This window comes from Oncorhynchus kisutch, linkage group LG30, assembly GCF_002021735.2.
Source record: "Oncorhynchus kisutch isolate 150728-3 linkage group LG30, Okis_V2, whole genome shotgun sequence".
NCBI lineage: Eukaryota > Metazoa > Chordata > Actinopteri > Salmoniformes > Salmonidae > Oncorhynchus > Oncorhynchus kisutch.
The window spans coordinates 32259536-32280834 of NC_034203.2; the positions used below are offsets into that span (position 1 = coordinate 32259536).

At 48.0% G+C, this 21299-nt stretch overlaps 1 protein-coding gene across 3 annotated transcripts in view; it reads left to right on the forward strand.

Annotated features, from left to right (window-relative positions):
- LOC109879993 (uncharacterized) overlaps positions 1 to 21299 on the forward strand; it is a 240621-nt gene that overhangs the window by 45219 nt on the left and 174103 nt on the right. The gene's annotated exons all lie outside the window — the stretch shown is intronic.

Here is a 21299-nt window from a genome sequence, read left to right on the forward strand (position 1 = left end):
CATCTAATCATTCAGTCAGAGCTCCTCTCTCTCCCCCCATTCCCCCATCTAATCACTCAGTCAGAGCTCCTCTCTCTACCCCATTCAGCCTATCTAATCATTCAGTCAGAGCTCCTCTCTCTCCCCCCCATCTATTCATTCAGTCAGAGCTCCTCTCTCTCCCTCCATTCCCCCATCTAATAATTCAGTCAGAGTCCCTCTCTCTCCCCACATTGCCCCTATCTAATCATTTGGTCAGAGCTCCTCTCTCTCCCCCTATTCCCCCCCATCTAATTTTTCAGTCAGAGCTCCTCTCTCTCCCCCATTCCCCACATCTAATCATTCAGTCAGAGTTCCTCTCTCTCCCTCCATTCCCCCCCATGTAATCATTCAGTCAGAGCTCCTCTCTCTCCCCCCCATTGCCCCTGTCGAATCATTCAGTCAGAGCTCCTCTCTCTCCCCATTCCCCATCTAATCATTAAAGTCAGAGCTCCTCTCTCTCCCCCCATTCCCCCCATCTAATCATTCAGTCAGAGCTCTTCTCTCTCTCCCTCCATTCCCCCCCATCTAATCATTCAGTCAGAGCTCCTCTCTCTCCCTCCATTCCCCCCATCTAATCATTCAGTCAGAGCTCCTCTCTCTCCCTCCATTCCCCACATCTAATCATTCAGTCAGAGCTCCTCTCTCTCCCCCCCATTCCACCATCTAATCATTCAGTCAGAGCTCCTCCTCTCTCCCCCCATTCCCCACATCTAATCATTCAGTCAGAGCTCCTCTCTCTCCCCCCATTCCCCCCATCTAATAATTCAGTCAGAGCTCCTCTCTCTCCCTCCATTCCCCCCATGTAATCATTCAGTCAGAGCTCCTCTCTCTCCCCCCATTCCCCTATCTAATCATTCAGTCAGAGTCCCTCTCTCTATCCCCATTCCCCACATCTAATCATTCAGTCAGAGCTCCTCTCTCTCCCCCCATTCCCCCCCATCTAATCATTCAATCAGAGCGCCTCTCTCTCCCCCCCATTCCCCACATCTTATCATTCAGTCATAGCTCCTCTCTCTCGCGAAATTCCCCTATTCTAATCATTCAGAGCTCGTCTCTCTTCACCCATCTAATAATTCAGTCAGACTCCTCTCTCTTCTCCCCCATTCCCCCATCTAATTTTTCAGTCAGAGCTCCTTTCTCTCCCCCCATTACCACCATCTAATCATTCAGTCAGAGCTCCTCTCTCTCCCCACATTGCCCCTATCTAATCATTCGGTCAGAGCTCCTCTCTCTCCCCCTATTCCCCCCCATCAAATTTTTCAGTCAGAGCTCCTTTTTCTCCCCCATTCCCCCTATCTAATCATTCAGTCAGAGCTCCTCTCTCTCCCCCATCCCCCCATCTAATCATTCAGTCAGAGCTCTTCTCTCTCCCCCCATTCCCCACATCTAATCATTCAGTCAGAGCTCCTCTCTCTCCCCTATCTAATCATTCAGTCAGAGCTCCTCTCTCTCTCCCCCATTCCCCACATCTAATCATTCAGTCAGAGCTCCTCTCTCTCCCCCCATTCCCCACATCTAATCATTCAGTCAGAGCTCCTCTCTCTCCCCCCATCTAATAATTCAGTCAGAGCTCCTCTCTCTCCCCCCCATTCCCCACATCTAATCATTCAGTCAGAGCTCCTCTCTCTCCCCCCATTCCCCACATCTAATCATTCAGTCAGAGCTCCTCTCTCTCCACCCATTCCCCCCATCTAATCATTCAGTCAGAGCTCCTCTCTCTCCCCCCATTCCCCCCATCTAATCATTCAGTCAGAGCTCCTCTCTCTCCCCCCATTCCCCACATCTAATCATTCAGTCAGAGCTCCTCTCTCTCCCCCCATTCCCCACATCTAATCATTCAGTCAGAGCTCCTCTCTCTCCCCCATTCCCCACATCTAATCATTCAGTCAGAGCTCCTCTCTCTCCCCCCATTCCCCCATCTAATATTCAGTCAGAGCTCCTCTCTCTCCCCCATTCCCCACATCTAATCATTCAGTCAGAGCTCCTCTCTCTCCCCCCATTCCCCACATCTAATCATTCAGTCAGAGCTCCTCTCTCTCCCCCCATTCCCCCATCTAATCATTCAGTTCAGAGCTCCTCTCTCCTCCCCCATTCCCCCAATCTAATCATTCAGTCAGAAGCTCCTCTCTCTCCCCCATTCCCCCCATCTAATAATTCAGTCAGAGCTCCTCTCTCTCCCCCCATTCCCCCCATCTAATCATTCAGTCAGAGCTCCTCTCTCTCCCCCCATTCCCCCCCATCTACTCATTCAGTCAAGCTCCTCTCTCTCCCCCAATTCTCCCCCATCTAATCATTCAGTCAGAGCTCCTCTCTCTCCCCCCATTCCCCCCCATCTAATCATTCAGTCAGAGCTCCTCTCTCTCCCCCCATTCCCCCCATCTAATCATTCAGTCAGAGCTCCTCTCTCTCCCCCCATTTCCCCACCCATTCTATATTCATTTCAGTCAGAGCTCCTTCTCTCTCCCCCCATTCTCCCCCATCTAATACTTCAGTCAGAGCTCCTCTCTCTCCCCCCATTCCCCACATCTAATCATCAGTCAGAGCTCCTCTCTCTCCCCCATTCCCCCCATCTAATAATTCAGTCAGAGCTCCCTCTCTCTCCCCCCATTCCCCCACATCTAATCATTCAGTCAGAGCTCCTCTCTCTCCCCCCATTCCCCACATCTAATCATTCAGTCAGAGCTCCTCTCTCTCCCCCATTCCCCACATCTAATAATTCAGTCAGAGCTCCTCTCTCTCCCCCATTCCCCACATCTAATCATTCAGTCAGAGCTCCTCTCTCTCCCCCATTCCACCATCTAATATTCAGTCAGAGCTCCTCTCTCTCCCCCCATTCCCCACATCTAATCATTCAGTCAGAGCTCCTCTCTCTCCCCCCATTCCCCCCATCTAATCATTCAGTCAGAGCTCCTCTCTCTCCCCCCATTCCCCACATCTAATCATTCAGTCAGAGCTCCTCTCTCTCCCCCCATTCCCCTATCTAATCATTCAGTCAGAGTCTTCTCTCTCCCCCCATTCCCCCATCTAATCATTCAGTCAGAGCTCCTCTCTCTCCCCCCATTCCCCCATCTAATCTTCAGTCAGAGCTCCTCTCTCTCCCCCCATTCCCCACCATCTAATCATTCAGTCAGAGCTCCTCTCTCTCGCGAAATTCCCCTATTCTAATCATTCAGAGCTCGTCTCTCTTCACCCATCTAATAATTCAGTCAGACTCCTCTCTCTCTCCCCCATTCCCCCATCTAATTTTTCAGTCAGAGCTCCTCTCTCTCCCCCCATTCCCCACATCTAATCATTCAGTCAGAGCTCCTCTCTCTCCCCCCATTCCCCACATCTAATCATTCAGTCAGAGCTCCTCTCTCCCCCATTCCCCACATCTAATAATTCAGTCAGAGCTCCCTCTCTCTCCCCCCATTCCCCCCATCTAATCATTCAGTCAGAGCTCCTCTCTCTCCCCCCATTCCCCACATCTAATCATTCAGTCAGAGCTCCTCTCTCTCCCCCCATTCCCCCACATCTAATCATTCAGTCAGAGCTCCTCTCTCTCCCCCCATTCCCCACATCTAATCATTCAGTCAGAGCTCCTCTCTCTCCCCCCATTCCCCCCATATAATAATTCAGTCAGAGCTCCTCTCTCTCCCTCCATTCCCCCCATCTAATTTTTCAGTCAGAGCTCCTCTCTCTCCCCCCATTCCCCCCATCTAATAATTCAGTCAGAGCTCCTCTCTCTCCCCCCATTCCCCACATCTAATCATTCAGTCAGAGCTCCTCTCTCTCCCCCCATTCCCCCATCTAATCACTCAGTCAGAGCTCCTCTCTCTACCCCATTCAGCCTATCTAATCATTCAGTCAGAGCTCCTCTCTCTCCCCCCATCTATTCATTCAGTCAGAGCTCCTCTCTCTCCCTCCATTCCCCCCATCTAATAATTCAGTCAGAGTCCCTCTCTCTCCCCCCATTCCCCACATCTAATCATTCAGTCAGAGCTCCTCTCTCTCCCCCCATTCCCCCCATCTAATCATTCAGTCAGAGCTCCTCTCTCTCCCTCCATTCCCCCATCTAATAATTCAGTCAGAGTCCCTCTCTCTCCCCCCATTCCCCACATCTAATCATTCAGTCAGAGCTCCTCTCTCTCCCCCCATTCCCCCCATCTAATCATTCAATCAGAGCGCCTCTCTCTCCCCCCATTCCCCACATCTTATCATTCAGTCATAGCTCCTCTCTCTCCCCACATTCCCCTATTCTAATCATTCAGAGCTCTTCTCTCTTCCCCCATCTAATAATTCAGTCAGACTCCTCTCTCTCTCTCCATTCCCCCCATCTAATTTTTCAGTCAGAGCTCCTTTCTCTCCCCCCATTACCACCATCTAATCATTCAGTCAGAGCTCCTCTCTATCCCCACATTGCCCCTATCTAATCATTCGGTCAGAGCTCCTCTCTCTCCCCCTATTCCCCCCCATCTAATTTTTCAGTCAGAGCTCCTCTCTCTCCCCCATTCCCCACATCTAATCATTCAGTCAGAGTTCCTCTCTCTCCCTCCATTCCCCCCATGTAATCATTCAGTCAGAGCTCCTCTCTCTCCCCCCATTGCCCCTGTCGAATCATTCAGTCAGAGCTCCTCTCTCTCCCCATTCCCCCATCTAATCATTAAAGTCAGAGCTCCTCTCTCTCCCCCATTCCCCCCATCTAATCATTCAGTCAGAGCTCTTCTCTCTCCCTCCATTCCCCCCATCTAATCATTCAGTCAGAGCTCCTCTCTCTCCCTCCATTCCCCCCATCTAATCATTCAGTCAGAGCTCCTCTCTCTCCCTCCATTCCCCACATCTAATCATTCAGTCAGAGCTCCTCTCTCTCCCCCCATTCCACCATCTAATCATTCAGTCAGAGCTCCTCTCTCTCCCCCCATTCCCCACATCTAATCATTCAGTCAGAGCTCCTCTCTCTCCCCCCATTCCCCCCATCTAATAATTCAGTCAGAGCTCCTCTCTCTCCCTCCATTCCCCCCATGTAATCATTCAGTCAGAGCTCCTCTCTCTCCCCCCATTCCCCTATCTAATCATTCAGTCAGAGTCCCTCTCTCTCCCCCCATTCCCCACATCTAATCATTCAGTCAGAGCTCCTCTCTCTCCCCCCATTCCCCCCATCTAATCATTCAATCAGAGCGCCTCTCTCTCCCCCCATTCCCCACATCTTATCATTCAGTCATAGCTCCTCTCTCTCGCGAAATTCCCCTATTCTAATCATTCAGAGCTCGTCTCTCTTCACCCATCTAATAATTCAGTCAGACTCCTCTCTCTCTCTCCATTCCCCCATCTAATTTTTCAGTCAGAGCTCCTTTCTCTCCCCCCATTACCACCATCTAATCATTCAGTCAGAGCTCCTCTCTCTCCCCACATTGCCCCTATCTAATCATTCGGTCAGAGCTCCTCTCTCTCCCCCTATTCCCCCCCATCTAATTTTTCAGTCAGAGCTCCTTTCTCTCCCCCATTCCCCCTATCTAATCATTCAGTCAGAGCTCCTCTCTCTCCCCCCATCCCCCCATCTAATCATTCAGTCAGAGCTCCTCTATCTCCCCCCATTCCCCACATCTAATCATTCAGTCAGAGCTCCTCTCTCTCCCCTATCTAATCATTCAGTCAGAGCTCCTCTCTCTCCCCCCATTCCCCACATCTAATCATTCAGTCAGAGCTCCTCTCTCTCCCCCCATTCCCCACATCTAATCATTCAGTCAGAGCTCCTCTCTCTCCCCCCCATCTAATAATTCAGTCAGAGCTCCTCTCTCTCCCCCCATTCCCCACATCTAATCATTCAGTCAGAGCTCCTCTCTCTCCCCCCATTCCCCACATCTAATCATTCAGTCAGAGCTCCTCTCTCTCCACCCATTCCCCCCATCTAATCATTCAGTCAGAGCTCCTCTCTCTCCCCCCATTCCCCCCATCTAATCATTCAGTCAGAGCTCCTCTCTCTCCCCCCATTCCCCACATCTAATCATTCAGTCAGAGCTCCTCTCTCTCCCCCCATTCCCCACATCTAATCATTCAGTCAGAGCTCCTCTCTCTCCCCCCATTCCCCACATCTAATCATTCAGTCAGAGCTCCTCTCTCTCCCCCCATTCCCCACATCTAATCATTCAGTCAGAGCTCCTCTCTCTCCCCCCATTCCCCACATCTAATAATTCAGTCAGAGCTCCTCTCTCTCCCCCCATTCCCCCCCATCTAATCATTCAGTCAGAGCTCCTCTCTCTCCCCCCATTCCCCACATCTAATCATTCAGTCAGAGCTCCTCTCTCTCCCCCCATTCCCCACATCTAATAATTCAGTCAGAGCTCCTCTCTCTCCCCCCATTCCCCCCATCTAATCATTCAGTCAGAGCTCCTCTCTCTCCCCCCATTCCCCACATCTAATAATTCAGTCAGAGCTCCTCTCTCTCCCCCCATTCCCCCCATCTAATAATTCAGTCAGAGCTCCTCTCTCTCCCCCCATTCCCCCATCTAATCATTCAGTCAGAGCTCCTCTCTCTCCCCCCATTCCCCCCATTTAATCATTCAGTCAGAGCTCCTCTCTCTCCCCCCATTCCCCCCATCTAATCATTCAGTCAGAGCTCCTCTCTCTCCCCCCATTCCCCCCATCTAATCATTCAGTCAGAGCTCCTCTCTCTCCCCCCATTCCCCCAATCTAATCATTCAGTCAGAGCTCCTCTCTCTCCCCCCATTCCCCACATCTAATCATTCAGTCAGAGCTCCTCTCCCTCCCCCCATTCCCCACATCTAATCATTCAGTCAGAGCTCCTCTCTCTCCCCCCATCCCCACATCTAATAATTCAGTCTGAGCTCCTCTCTCTCCCCCCATTCCCCCCATCTAATCATTCAGTCAGAGCTCCTCTCTCTCCCCCCCATTCCCCACATCTAATCATTCAGTCAGAGCTCCTCTCTCTCCCCCCATTCCCCACATCTAATAATTCAGTCAGAGCTCCTCTCTCTCCCCCCATTCCCCCCATCTAATCATTCAGTCAGAGCTCCTCTCTCTCCCCCCATTCCCCACATCTAATAATTCAGTCAGAGCTCCTCTCTCTCCCCCCATTCCCCCCATCTAATCATTCAGTCAGAGCTCCTCTCTCTCCCCCCCATTCCCCCCATCTAATCATTCAGTCAGAGCTCCTCTCTCTCCCCCATTCCCCCCATCTAATCATTCAGTCAGAGCTCCTTCTCTCTCCCCCCATTCCCCCCATCTAATCATTCAGTCAGAGCTCCTCTCTCTCCCTCCATTCCCCACATCTAATAATTCAGTCAGAGCTCCTCTCTCTCCCCCCATTCCCCCCATCTAATCATTCAGTCAGAGCTCCTCTCTCTCCCCCCATTCCCCCCATCTAATCATTCAGTCAGAGCTCCTCTCTCTCCCCCCATTCCCCACAATCTAATAATTCAGTCAGAGCTCCTCTCTCTCCCCCCATTCCCCCCATCTAATCATTCAGTCAGAGCTCCTCTCTCTCCCCCCATTCCCCCCATCTAATCATTCAGTCAGAGCTCCTCTCTCTCCCCCCATTCCCCCCATCTAATCATTCAGTCAGAGCTCCTCTCTCTCCCCCCATTCCCCCCATCTAATCATTCAGTCAGAGCTCCTCTCTCTCCCCCCATTCCCCCCATCTAATCATTCAGTCAGAGCTCCTCTCTCTCCCCCCATTCCCCACATCTAATCATTCAGTCAGAGCTCCTCTCTCTCCCCCCATTCCCCACATCTAATCATTCAGTCAGAGCTCCTCTCTCTCCCCCCATTCCCCACATCTAATCATTCAGTCAGAGCTCCTCTCTCTCCCCCCCATTCCCCACATCTAATAATTCAGTCAGAGCTCCTCTCTCTCCCCCCATTCCCCCCATCTAATCATTCAGTCAGAGCTCCTCTCTCTCCCCCCATTCCCCACATCTAATAATTCAGTCAGAGCTCCTCTCTCTCCCCCCATTCCCCACATCTAATCATTCAGTCAGAGCTCCTCTCTCTCCCCCCATTCCCCCCATCTAATCATTCAATCAGAGCGCCTCTCTCTCCCCCCATTCCCCACATCTTATCATTCAGTCATAGCTCCTCTCTCTCGCGAAATTCCCCTATTCTAATCATTCAGAGCTCGTCTCTCTTCACCCATCTAATAATTCAGTCAGACTCCTCTCTCTCTCTCCATTCCCCCATCTAATTTTTCAGTCAGAGCTCCTTTCTCTCCCCCCATTACCACCATCTAATCATTCAGTCAGAGCTCCTCTCTCTCCCCACATTGCCCCTATCTAATCATTCGGTCAGAGCTCCTCTCTCTCCCCCTATTCCCCCCCATCTAATTTTTCAGTCAGAGCTCCTTTCTCTCCCCCATTCCCCCTATCTAATCATTCAGTCAGAGCTCCTCTCTCTCCCCCCATCCCCCCATCTAATCATTCAGTCAGAGCTCCTCTATCTCCCCCCATTCCCCACATCTAATCATTCAGTCAGAGCTCCTCTCTCTCCCCTATCTAATCATTCAGTCAGAGCTCCTCTCTCTCCCCCCATTCCCCACATCTAATCATTCAGTCAGAGCTCCTCTCTCTCCCCCCATTCCCCACATCTAATCATTCAGTCAGAGCTCCTCTCTCTCCCCCCATCTAATAATTCAGTCAGAGCTCCTCTCTCTCCCCCCATTCCCCACATCTAATCATTCAGTCAGAGCTCCTCTCTCTCCCCCCATTCCCCACATCTAATCATTCAGTCAGAGCTCCTCTCTCTCCACCCATTCCCCCCATCTAATCATTCAGTCAGAGCTCCTCTCTCTCCCCCCATTCCCCCCATCTAATCATTCAGTCAGAGCTCCTCTCTCTCCCCCCATTCCCCACATCTAATCATTCAGTCAGAGCTCCTCTCTCTCCCCCCATTCCCCACATCTAATCATTCAGTCAGAGCTCCTCTCTCTCCCCCCATTCCCCACATCTAATCATTCAGTCAGAGCTCCTCTCTCTCCCCCCATTCCCCACATCTAATCATTCAGTCAGAGCTCCTCTCTCTCCCCCCATTCCCCACATCTAATAATTCAGTCAGAGCTCCTCTCTCTCCCCCCATTCCCCCCATCTAATCATTCAGTCAGAGCTCCTCTCTCTCCCCCCATTCCCCACATCTAATCATTCAGTCAGAGCTCCTCTCTCTCCCCCCATTCCCCACATCTAATAATTCAGTCAGAGCTCCTCTCTCTCCCCCCATTCCCCCCATCTAATCATTCAGTCAGAGCTCCTCTCTCTCCCCCCATTCCCCACATCTAATAATTCAGTCAGAGCTCCTCTCTCTCCCCCCATTCCCCCCATCTAATAATTCAGTCAGAGCTCCTCTCTCTCCCCCCATTCCCCCCATCTAATCATTCAGTCAGAGCTCCTCTCTCTCCCCCCATTCCCCCCATTTAATCATTCAGTCAGAGCTCCTCTCTCTCCCCCCATTCCCCCCATCTAATCATTCAGTCAGAGCTCCTCTCTCTCCCCCCATTCCCCCCATCTAATCATTCAGTCAGAGCTCCTCTCTCTCCCCCCATTTCCCCCCATCTAATCATTCAGTCAGAGCTCCTCTCTCTCCCCCCATTCCCCACATCTAATCATTCAGTCAGAGCTCCTCTCCCTCCCCCCATTCCCCACATCTAATCATTCAGTCAGAGCTCCTCTCTCTCCCCCCCATTCCCCACATCTAATAATTCAGTCTGAGCTCCTCTCTCTCCCCCCATTCCCCCCATCTAATCATTCAGTCAGAGCTCCTCTCTCTCCCCCCATTCCCCACATCTAATCATTCAGTCAGAGCTCCTCTCTCTCCCCCCATTCCCCACATCTAATAATTCAGTCAGAGCTCCTCTCTCTCCCCCCATTCCCCCCATCTAATCATTCAGTCAGAGCTCCTCTCTCTCCCCCCATTCCCCACATCTAATAATTCAGTCAGAGCTCCTCTCTCTCCCCCCATTCCCCCCATCTAATCATTCAGTCAGAGCTCCTCTCTCTCCCCCCATTCCCCCCATCTAATCATTCAGTCAGAGCTCCTCTCTCTCCCCCCATTCCCCCCATCTAATCATTCAGTCAGAGCTCCTCTCTCTCCCCCCATTCCCCCCATCTAATCATTCAGTCAGAGCTCCTCTCTCTCCCTCCATTCCCCACATCTAATAATTCAGTCAGAGCTCCTCTCTCTCCCCCCATTCCCCCCATCTAATCATTCAGTCAGAGCTCCTCTCTCTCCCCCCATTCCCCCCATCTAATCATTCAGTCAGAGCTCCTCTCTCTCCCCCCATTCCCCACATCTAATAATTCAGTCAGAGCTCCTCTCTCTCCCCCCATTCCCCCCATCTAATCATTCAGTCAGAGCTCCTCTCTCTCCCCCCATTCCCCCCATCTAATCATTCAGTCAGAGCTCCTCTCTCTCCCCCCATTCCCCCCATCTAATCATTCAGTCAGAGCTCCTCTCTCTCCCCCCATTCCCCCCATCTAATCATTCAGTCAGAGCTCCTCTCTCTCCCCCCATTCCCCCCATCTAATCATTCAGTCAGAGCTCCTCTCTCTCCCCCCATTCCCCACATCTAATCATTCAGTCAGAGCTCCTCTCTCTCCCCCCATTCCCCACATCTAATCATTCAGTCAGAGCTCCTCTCTCTCCCCCCATTCCCCACATCTAATCATTCAGTCAGAGCTCCTCTCTCTCCCCCCATTCCCCACATCTAATAATTCAGTCAGAGCTCCTCTCTCTCCCCCCATTCCCCCCATCTAATCATTCAGTCAGAGCTCCTCTCTCTCCCCCCATTCCCCACATCTAATAATTCAGTCAGAGCTCCTCTCTCTCCCCCCATTCCCCCCATCTAATCATTCAGTCAGAGCTCCTCTCTCTCCCCCCATTCCCCCCATCTAATCATTCAGTCAGAGCTCCTCTCTCTCCCCCCATCTAATCATTCAGTCAGAGCTCCTCTCTCTCCCCCCATTCCCCCCATCTAATCATTCAGTCAGAGCTCCTCTCTCTCCCTCCATTCCCCACATCTAATCATTCAGTCAGAGCTCCTCTCTCTCCCTCCATTCCCCACATCTAATCATTCAGTCAGAGCTCCTCTCTCTCCCTCCATTCCCCCCATCTAATCATTCAGTCAGAGCTCCTCTCTCTCCCCCATCTAATCATTCAGTCAGAGCTCCTCTCTCTCCCTCCATTCCCCACATCTAATCATTCAGTCAGAGCTCCTCTCTCTCCCTCCATTCCCCCATCTAATCATTCAGTCAGAGCTCCTCTCTCTCCCCCATTCCCCACATCTAATCATTCAGTCAGAGCTCCTCTCTCTCCCCCATTCCCCACATCTAATCATTCAGTCAGAGCTCCTCTCTCTCCACCCATTCCCCACATATAATCATTAATTTGGAGCTCCTCTCACTCCCTCTATTCCCTGCGTCTCTCTTCTACAGTTTAATACTATTCTCTGTCTTCATCAGTCATCAGTCATCAGTGTTCTGGCTCACCTTTGATCTCTCTTCAAATAGGGAGCGTCTCCATTTCATTGTTTACTGTGGAGGGTTTTATTTTTGTTGCGTGGCGTTTTGACACGACAACTCACTCCAACGCTGTGCTGCCAACACGGCTTTGGAAGGAGGAGAGAAGGAAAAGAAAAGCTCATTTGAGCTTGATTCATTGTGTGAAGATTGCCCTGCATTTATTGATAATTGCTTTTTCCGTTTAAAGAGATGCTGTTAAAAAGTCAATTGTATAAACTCAGAGAAATGCAGCTGTCGTCGCAATTAACTTCTCGCTTTCCCTAATGAATGGATTAAACTACCAGCAAGTCTCCCGGGTCTTTACGCAGATCTTTTCAATGCGCTATCAGTGGAATAAAAGCAACCCGTCTCGTGAAAAATAGGACTATCTATAACCCGAGCCAAAAGTCACATTCATCCACGCCGATTGGTGTCTCATCAGCCATTGCCTGCATTATTGTAATGAGAGACCCTTAACCAGCGCTGTTTGATCCCAGCTTCCTGGGACATGCTGAGAGAAGAGCTCCTCTAACTAAGAGTGTTTTCACTTGGAAATCAACCGCTTTCCAAAACATCCTTGTCTTTCCTTCCTGCTCAACCTTTGCTCCCTCGTTGTGGTGCCCCAATCTCAAATGACACTCTATTCCCCATAATGCACAACTTTTGGCCAAAGCTGCAGAAGGTAAGGTTAAGTGTTCAGGCCAAACGTAGTGCACTATATAGGGAATAGGGCATCAAATCCACTCTTTCTTATCCTTCAAAATGGCTGCTCAGTCAGACAGACAGTTCTTCTCCTGGTGAATGAATGTTTCAGCCTGTGTGTGGAGAGTGAATGGCTGCTGTTCTGTCCTGAGTAAGATGTGCTCTCTCGGCCTATCATGAATGTCACACCATTGAGAGTTGAGGAGAGCTTACTCTAAATCACCAGTGCCATCGAATGCCAGTATTGATTGCCAGGATTTAACCACAAGGAGATGGGAGGAGAAAGACAGAGGTGGGATGAACAGATTGATTAGACAGTTGACAAATACTAATCACTCATGGTTTTCACTCTATCCATCGATCAGGAGTATGGACTGACTGCATTTGGCCGTAAGACAAACGTGGTGTTGTTCTAGTTAAACTTGGCTTTAGTGTTGGGTAAGCTTTGTGGGTCAGTCAAGACTGATACTGTAGAGGCTTTACCTTGATTAGGCTTGACTCTGTCACTCAGTATGACTCCTCATGCCACAATTTGCCCGCTGGGCTTTCTGGAAGAACGGCCGTGGGCTGAGTCTGGAGTCTGGAGGAGATTTGAGAGATGAGGGCCAAAACACTTTGGTTGGTTTTTAAAGAGTTTGGTCCCTTCCTTGACTTGGTTAGATTTGGCTATAGGCCTATGTTGAGATCTGTGTGTTTCTGACTCTATGAACCACGATAGAGGATATGTTGTAAGTCCTGTTTCAGAGATAACCTTTTGTTCTAAGGTCTTCTCCTCCCAAACCGTTACAACTCTCTTTATCTCACTGTCATCTTCCCAATAGCTCTGCCCATCCTCCAATCATACACCCAGGCCCTTACTCCCACCTCGGCAGTGACCATCTCATTTAGAGCCCAGATTACATAAATGTCCCTCTGTATATTTCTCTCTCTCTCTCTCTCTCTCTCTCTCTACCAAATGATCTCCCTCTTGATCGCTCTGCCTTTGCGACTCTACCCACATTCAGATTTGTGTTAAGATTGACTTTATTGGCATGACAGGAAATTATCAACTTTAGTTGCAAAGTGTGACAGACACACACACAGACACACACACACTGAGAGAGAGTCAGTGTCTTTCTCACAGTTGAATGAACATTTTACTTCTCCATGGTCTGTTCATTCAGTAGGAACCCAAGCCTCGTCTGCAGCAGATACAAACTAATGACTGGTTGATTCATTCATTTCCCCTGGTGGAGTCATAGGTGTTTACTTTTTTATGTGGGAAAACCCACTTTCACCTTTCTGATCTTTATAGTGGGAGTACTCTGGGAAAAATGTGTCTTGTGTTCTGAAGCATATTATAGTGAGGCGAGAAGTGTCCTGAACTGTTCTTTGCTCTTTTTTGCCGACTTACTCTCTCATATTTATCATATCCTCCTTCTGACAACTGCGGGTCTCTGCAGACCTGTTATGAGGAGGCTCATTAGGATTTCATGTATGAGTTATTTTCTCTGAGCACTGAGAGTTAGGCGAGCTGCTGGATCTTTTCAACTTCACTCTTTTCTGTGAATCCAGTCATTGTCTTTACAGTACAGTCAGATTGGTCTGCCTGCTACTGATTGGTGATTATAGCTGCCCCTCTACTCTCTTTTTGGTTAAACCAGTGACAGGTGGGTCCTCTTCCTCTACTCCTGTAGGTTGAAGGGTCGCAGATGAAGATAAAAAAGAGCCAAGACCTGTCACTCAGATTTTTCTCCACAAGGTTAACTTTGTGAACATAATTTGATGAGAACTTAGCACATGCCTTTGAGGACAGATACCGAGAGAAGAACGAGGGAGGGAGGGAGGGAGTGAGTTAGATTAAGACAAGGAGGAGAGAAAGCCAGAGAATCAGAGCAGCTACTAAATGAAAACACTAACCTGTAGGGAGAGATAAGAACAGACAGATGGAGTAGATAGATAGAGAGACAGATGGGGTAGATAGATAGAGACAGATGGGGTAGATAGATAGAGAGACAGATGGGGTAGATAGATAGAGAGACAGATGGAGTGGATACATAGAGACAGATGGGGTAGATAGATAGAGAGACAGATGGAGTGGATACATAGAGACAGATGGGGTAGATAGATAGAAACAGAAGGGGTAGATAGAGATACAAATGGGGTAGATACATAGAGACAGATGGGGTAGATAGATAGAGAGACAGATGGAGTAGATAGATAGAGAGACAGATGGAGTGGATACATAGAGCGACAGATGGAGTGGATTGATAGAAACAGAAGGGGTAGATAGATAGAGATACAAATGGGGTAGATACATAGAGACAGATGGGGTAGATAGATAGAAACAGAAGGGGTAGATAGATAGAGATACAGATGGAGTGGATAGATAGAAACAGAAGGGGTAGATAGATAGAGAGACAGATGGAGTAGATAGATAGAGAGACAGATGGAGTGGATAGATAGAAACAGAAGGGGTAGATAGATAGAGAGACAGATGGAGTAGATAGATAGAGAGACAGATGGAGTGGATAGATAGAAACAGAAGGGGTAGATAGATAGAGATACAGATGGAGTGGATAGATAGAAACAGAAGGGGTAGATAGATAGACAGATGGGGTAGATAGATAGAGAGACAGATGGAGTGGATAGATAGAGAGACAGATGGAGTGGATAGATAGATAGATAGACAAATGGGGTAGATAGATAGATAGATAGATAGATAGATAGATAGATAGATAGATAGATAGATAGATAGATAGATAGATAGATAGATAGATAGATAGATAGATAGATAGAAGGGGTAGACAGACAGAGAGACAGAAGGGGTAGACAGACAGAGAGACAGAAGGGGTAGACAGACAGAGAGACAGAAGGGGTAGACAGATAGAGAGACAGAAGGGGTAGACAGACAGAGAGACAGAAGGGGTAGACAGACAGAGAGACAGAAGGGGTAGACAGATAGAGAGACAGAAGGGGTAGACAGATGGGTAGTCAGATAGAGCAGATATTGTTTATTTCACTTTTGTATATTATCTACCTCACTTGCTTTGGCAATGTTAACATGTTTCCCATGCCCCTTGAATTGAATTGAATAGAGCAGGTGGCTAGTTGAGAGATGGAGGGAGAGAGAGGTAAGAGAGTTAGATGGGTAGATAGATGTGTTGGCGATAGAATGTTTATTTCGGTAGGGTCGTTTTTGAGACTCACTGGGGTAGTTTAGTCTTAGGGGCTGCTTCCCTGCATGACTCTTCCTCTGCCTGTTTCCCTGCCACCACTGCATTCACAGGCTATTTTTAATAGAATTAGTCTAGTCTCGTTATCAGTGGATCGGGCAACCACAGAGTGAGGCGAGATTGAAACATCTTCCTGCACTGAGATCTACATCTCCAAATTACCACCACCACCTCTCTCTCTCGCTCGCCTTTTACTCACCCTCCTCTTCTTCTCTCTCCCTCCCTCCCTCGCTCTGGAATAACTTGAACACACTCTCATGCTCTTGTTCTCTCGTTGGACTGTCTTCTGACAATATGCTTTGTCTTTATTTCTCTATCTCTCGTCTTGGCTCTTTCTCTTGCCAGCTCTGCGCATGGTGTTGCTAAGTATCTCTAAATGCTCGGTCTTCCATCCATCCTCTCTACTTCTTCTGTCTTTGCACTTTTTCTATAATTCTCTCCCACTCCTCCTCCCACTCGTATTTCTTACTTTTCCATCTCCAACCTGTTTTCTCCTTCACTACTCTTAGTTATTTCATATATCCTTCTACCCACTTCTCCCTTTCCCTCTCTCGTCTTCCTTCTCCCCCACTTTTTTCTAATCTCATCTTCCTTCTCTCTGTTATTTCCATCCCGTTTCCCCTCCTCATCCTCTTCTCTCCATCTCTGCTACCTCTAGACGGGGATTTTTTTCCCTTCTCTTGTCAGCTTCTCTCTCTGCTTCTTGATGTTTTCCACCTTTGCTTGTGCGTGTGTGTACGTAGCCTATGTGTGTGTACGTAGCCTATGTGTGTGTACGTAGCCTATGTGTGTGTACGTAGCCTATGTGTGTGTACGTAGCCTATGTGTGTGTACGTAGCCTATGTGTGTGCACGTAGCCTATGTGTGTGCACGTAGCCTATGTGTGTGTACGTAGCCTATGTGTGTGTACGTAGCCTATGTGTGTGTACGTAGCCTATGTGTGTGTACGTAGCCTATGTGTGTGTACGTAGCCTATGTGTGTGTACGTAGCCTATGTGTGTGTACGTAGCCTATGTGTGGGTACGTAGCCTATGTGTGTGTACGTAGCCTATGTGTGTGTAAGTAGCCTATGTGTGTGTACGTAGCCTATGTGTGTGTGTTTGCGTGTGTTTGTGCATGTGTGTGTGTTTGCGTGTGTGTTTTTGTTTTTGTGTGTGTACGTGTGTGTGTTTGCGTGTGTATGTGTGTGTGTTTGTACGTGTGTGTTGAGTTTGTACATGTGTGTGTGTGTTTACGTGTGGGAGTGTGTGTGTCAGGGCCTTGCTGGCTTCCCTGACACTCAAAAGCTTTACTCTCGAGCAAAATGCCATGCCTACACATTAAGGTGCTTTGCAAGACTTCAGAGATGCACAGCCTTCTAATGATGGCCTTTCTAAAACCACCTTTAGCCGAGCTAGTGCCACACAGCCTTGTTATGATGGCCTTTCTAAAACCACCGTTAGCCGAGCTAGTGCCACACAGCCTTGTTATGATGGCCTTTCTAAAACCACCGTTAGCCGAGCTAGTGCCACACAGCCTTGCAGCCCTGTAGTCCTGCAAACGTGAAGCCTTGAATCTCAGCACACACTCTTTTTATTGGCAGTTCCTTTGGATGGCTGAGATTTCTCCTTTCTGACCACATAATGATTGTCAACTCCACACACTGGGAAAGTCTTTCTTGTCATGGCCTCTTGGATCTTAGAGTGTGTCTCTAAGTGTGATCTTTACCTGAGAGCACAAAGATCCAACCTCTAAAGGACGACGTACCTCGTCTGAGAACTTCCTCCTATTCCCTGCTGTTTTTTCTTCAACCTCAAATTCCTCTTTGTGGTGTGAGGTCATTGAATAAATCTTTATTGTCCCTTTATTGTCTCATACATACACAGGGAGACCATGTGGTTTGTTGTGATGCAGAGCTGGATAGAAGGATTTCTAACAAACTCATGTATATCACAGGGACTTAGGATGATGATAGTATGTATACGTACAGCCTTCATGTTTCTAGAGTCACATATATATACAGTTGAAGATGGAAATTTGCATACACCATAGTCAAATACATTTAAACTCAGTTTTTCATAATTCCTGACATTTAATCCTAGTAAAAATTCATTTTCTTTTTTTTAATAATATGTTTATTATTTTCCAATAAGAAATCAAATAACAAAGACAGCAATACTAACAATGCCATTCATTGTCCTGTTGAATGGGATGGCCAATTTAGAGGACAAAACTTAACTTAACTCACACATAATAAAACTAAATCCTATTAGGTGGTACATGTATAAGAAGACAGCATATAGTCATTACAAGCAGGGGGGGGGGGGGTACTGTCATGTTCTGACCTTAGTTCTTTTGTTATGTCTTTGTTTTAGTATGGTCAGGGCGTGAGTTGGGGGGTTGTCTATGTTCCTTTTTCTATGTTGTGTTTTGTGTTTGGCCTGGTGTGGTTCTCAATCAGAGGCAGGTGTCGTTAGTTGTCTCTGATTGAGAATCATACTTAGGTAGCCTTTTCCCACCTGCGTTTCGTGGGTGATTGTTTCCTGTTTTGTTGTTTGTGTCACCATTCAGGACTGTTTCGGTTTTCGTTTCCATTCACTTTGTTATTTTTTGTATTGAGTTGGGTTCAGTTATTATTAAAGGACACTTGCAACGCTGCGTATTGGTCCGATCCTTGCTACTCCTCCTCAGAAGAGGAAGAGGAAAGCCGTTACACTTCCTGACTGAAGTCTTGAGATGTTGCTTCAATATATCCTCATCATTTTCCATGCTCATGAAGCCATCTATTTTGTGAAGTGCACCAGTCCTTCCTGCAGCAAAGCACCCCCACAACATCATGCTGCCACCCCCGTGCTTCACCGTTGGGATGGGGTTCTTCATCTTGCAAGCTTCACCCTTTTTCCTCCAAACATAACGATGGTCATTATGGCCAAACAGTTCTATTTTTGCTTCATCAGACCAGAGGACATTTCTCCAAAAAGTACAATCTTTGTCCCCATGTGCAGTTGCAAACCGTAGTCTGGCTTTTTTTTATGCCGGTTTTGGAGCAGTGGCTTCTTCCTTGCTGAGCGGTCTTTCAGGTTATGTCGATATAGGACTTGTTTACTGTGGATATAGATACTGTTGTACCTGTTTCTTCCAGCATCTTCACAAGGTTGTTTGTTGTTGTTCTGGGATTGATTTGCACTTTTCGCACAAAAGTACCATCATCTCTAGGAGACAGAACGCATCTCCTTCCTGAGCGGTATGATGGCTGCATGGTCTCATGGCGTTTATACTTGCGTACTATTGTTTGTACAGATGAATGTGGTACCTTCAAGCATTTGGAAATTGCTCCCAAGGATGAACCAGACTTGTGGAGGTCTCAACGTTTTTTCTGAGGTCTTAGTTGATTTCTTTGGATTTTCCCAAAGTGGCACTGACTTTGAAGGTAGGCCTTGAAATACATACATGAAATATTGAAATAATACATGAAATAATAATACATGAAATATTCTAAAGCCATGACATCATTTTCTGGAATTTTCCAAGCTGTTCAAAGGCACAGTCAACTTAGTGTATGTAAACTTCTGACCCACTAGAATTGTGATACAGTGAATTATAAGATAAATAATCTCTCTGGAAACAATTGTTGGAAAAATGACTTGTGTCATGCACAAAGTAGATGTCCTAACCAACTTGCCAAAACTATAGTTTGTTAACAAGAAATGTGTGGAGTGGTTGAAAAACGACTTTTAATGACTCCAACCTAAGTGTATGTAAACTTCCGACTTCAACTGTATATACACTACAAATCCAAGAATATGTGGACATCTGCTATTCGAACATCTCATTCCAAAATCATGGGCACTAATATGGAGTTGTTTCCCCCTTTGCTGCTATAACAACCTCCACTCTAATGGGAGGGCTTTCCACGAGATGTTGGAATATTGCTGCAGGGTCTTGCTTCCATTCTGCCACAAGAGCACCACTGATGTTGGTGCGGTTAGGCCTGGCTCGCAGTCAGTGTTCAAAATCATCCCAAAGGTGATCAATGGGGTTGAGGTCAGGGCTCTGTGCAGGCCAGTCAAGTTCTTCCACACCTATCTCGACAAATCATTTCTGTATGGACCTCGCTTTGGGCACGGGGGCATTGAGTGGTGGGAAACGATCATGTGCATCGTCTATGAGAAGAACACTCCAGGAGAACACACTGCTCGATTTGTTACCACAGTGTGAAACCCATTCACTTCAGGTTGGAATCAACACTGCCATACATACACACTGCAGAAAAAATGCACCTTGAACATGCATGTTTGTGGTAATGTACGGTAATTAGTTGGACAATTTTTACGGTTGAAACAAAGTGAAACCTCATTTAGCTTCTAAATGAAAAACAATCCTTTTCCTGGCCTATGTTTTTTCACCCTCGCTTATGGCTTCCTATCGTTTGATTGAATTCTTCCCAGAGACGTTTTGTACAATAAAACAGCTCACTCAGGCTTTTATAATTAGTCTCCACCCCTATTCAGTCCGCTGCCCCTGAACAAAGTGAACAGAAAATGTAGCCTGTTCTTTTCTGTGACAATAGTGGTGGAGAATGCAGGGGCTGAAACAGGAGAACCACCATGGGGCTATGGCTGTGCTCAGTGAGCTGCCCCGTTCCTCTATATCTGTGCCTGGGGTGCTCAGTGATCTATCCTCACCAGCTGGCTCCCACCCAGGGGAGGCCCAGCCCACAGCTACCCGCCCTAGAGGAGCCCTGGCCTGGCCACTGAGCCAAACCTCCATGGGGAAAAGCCATGGAGGATGGATAATCTTCTGGGGTAAAGCCCGCCTTGGGGTGCTCTGGGCTGGGGAAGAGGGGTTCAAAACGGCCCAGAGGTGTGGGCGAGCCAAGCCCATTTCTTCCCAGCGCTGCTGTGTCACACAATCACACCACAGGATCAGGAACACACACGTTTCACATAACACACCAGAGAGCATTGCCACACATGCACACACAGATATACAAAGTCAAAAACACACACCACACAATCACATGCAAGCAGACACCAAATTTGCTCATCTCCTCTAAGACACACATTCACACACACTGTAACACAAACAGTGCAATGTGAACTGGGACGTGTGTGAGTGTTAATATCATGAATATTCCACAGTCAGAGGGAGGTGTTAGAAACAGTGGAGAATGGTTTTGAGCAGTGGGATAGAAATTGTGTCAGTGCCTTCTAACGCAACTGCAGGTGAGGGCCTCTCCCTTTCTCCATATCACCTTCATATCACATCAAATGGAGTAACTTGTTTTTGAGGTGCTAGAGCCAAAATGTTGGCTCAGATGAGCAGATCCAATGACTTGTTGAGCCCTCTGTGCGCCTAGTTTCATATAGGCCCTCAGGGTGGACATAGACCTTAGATCGCCCCATGCTCTGCCAACAGCCATCTACCCTACCCCTCAGGCACTGTGGCTAACAAGCATGCACCCCTCTGGCCCTCCTCTCTACCTCAGGGCGAGCTTTACTCTACATGTCCCTCCATCTCTCCAACTCTTTATCTCTCACCACAGCATAGTGCATTTTAATCATGCCCCCGAATGGAAGACAGTTTTCCAATTAACTCTGCATGGGCTGCACCATGACTCTAAAGAGGGTTAAGATTACCGGGGCTTTGTGAACAGAAGGAAGAAGGTAAGTAAGCTCTAAATGAAAATGTTGTGATTCTATAACTCCTCTGTCTTCTTTATTTTGGGGATCTGTGTGCCTGTGTGTATTTTTATCTTGGGATTCTTTCCAGCTTAGACAGGGAGCTCTCACTTTAACAGAAACGCTCTGCATAAAGACAGCAATCTGAGAACTGTGTGTGTGTGTGTATCTTTATGTATGTGTGTGTGTGTGTGTGTGTGTGTGTGTGTGTCTTTATGTGT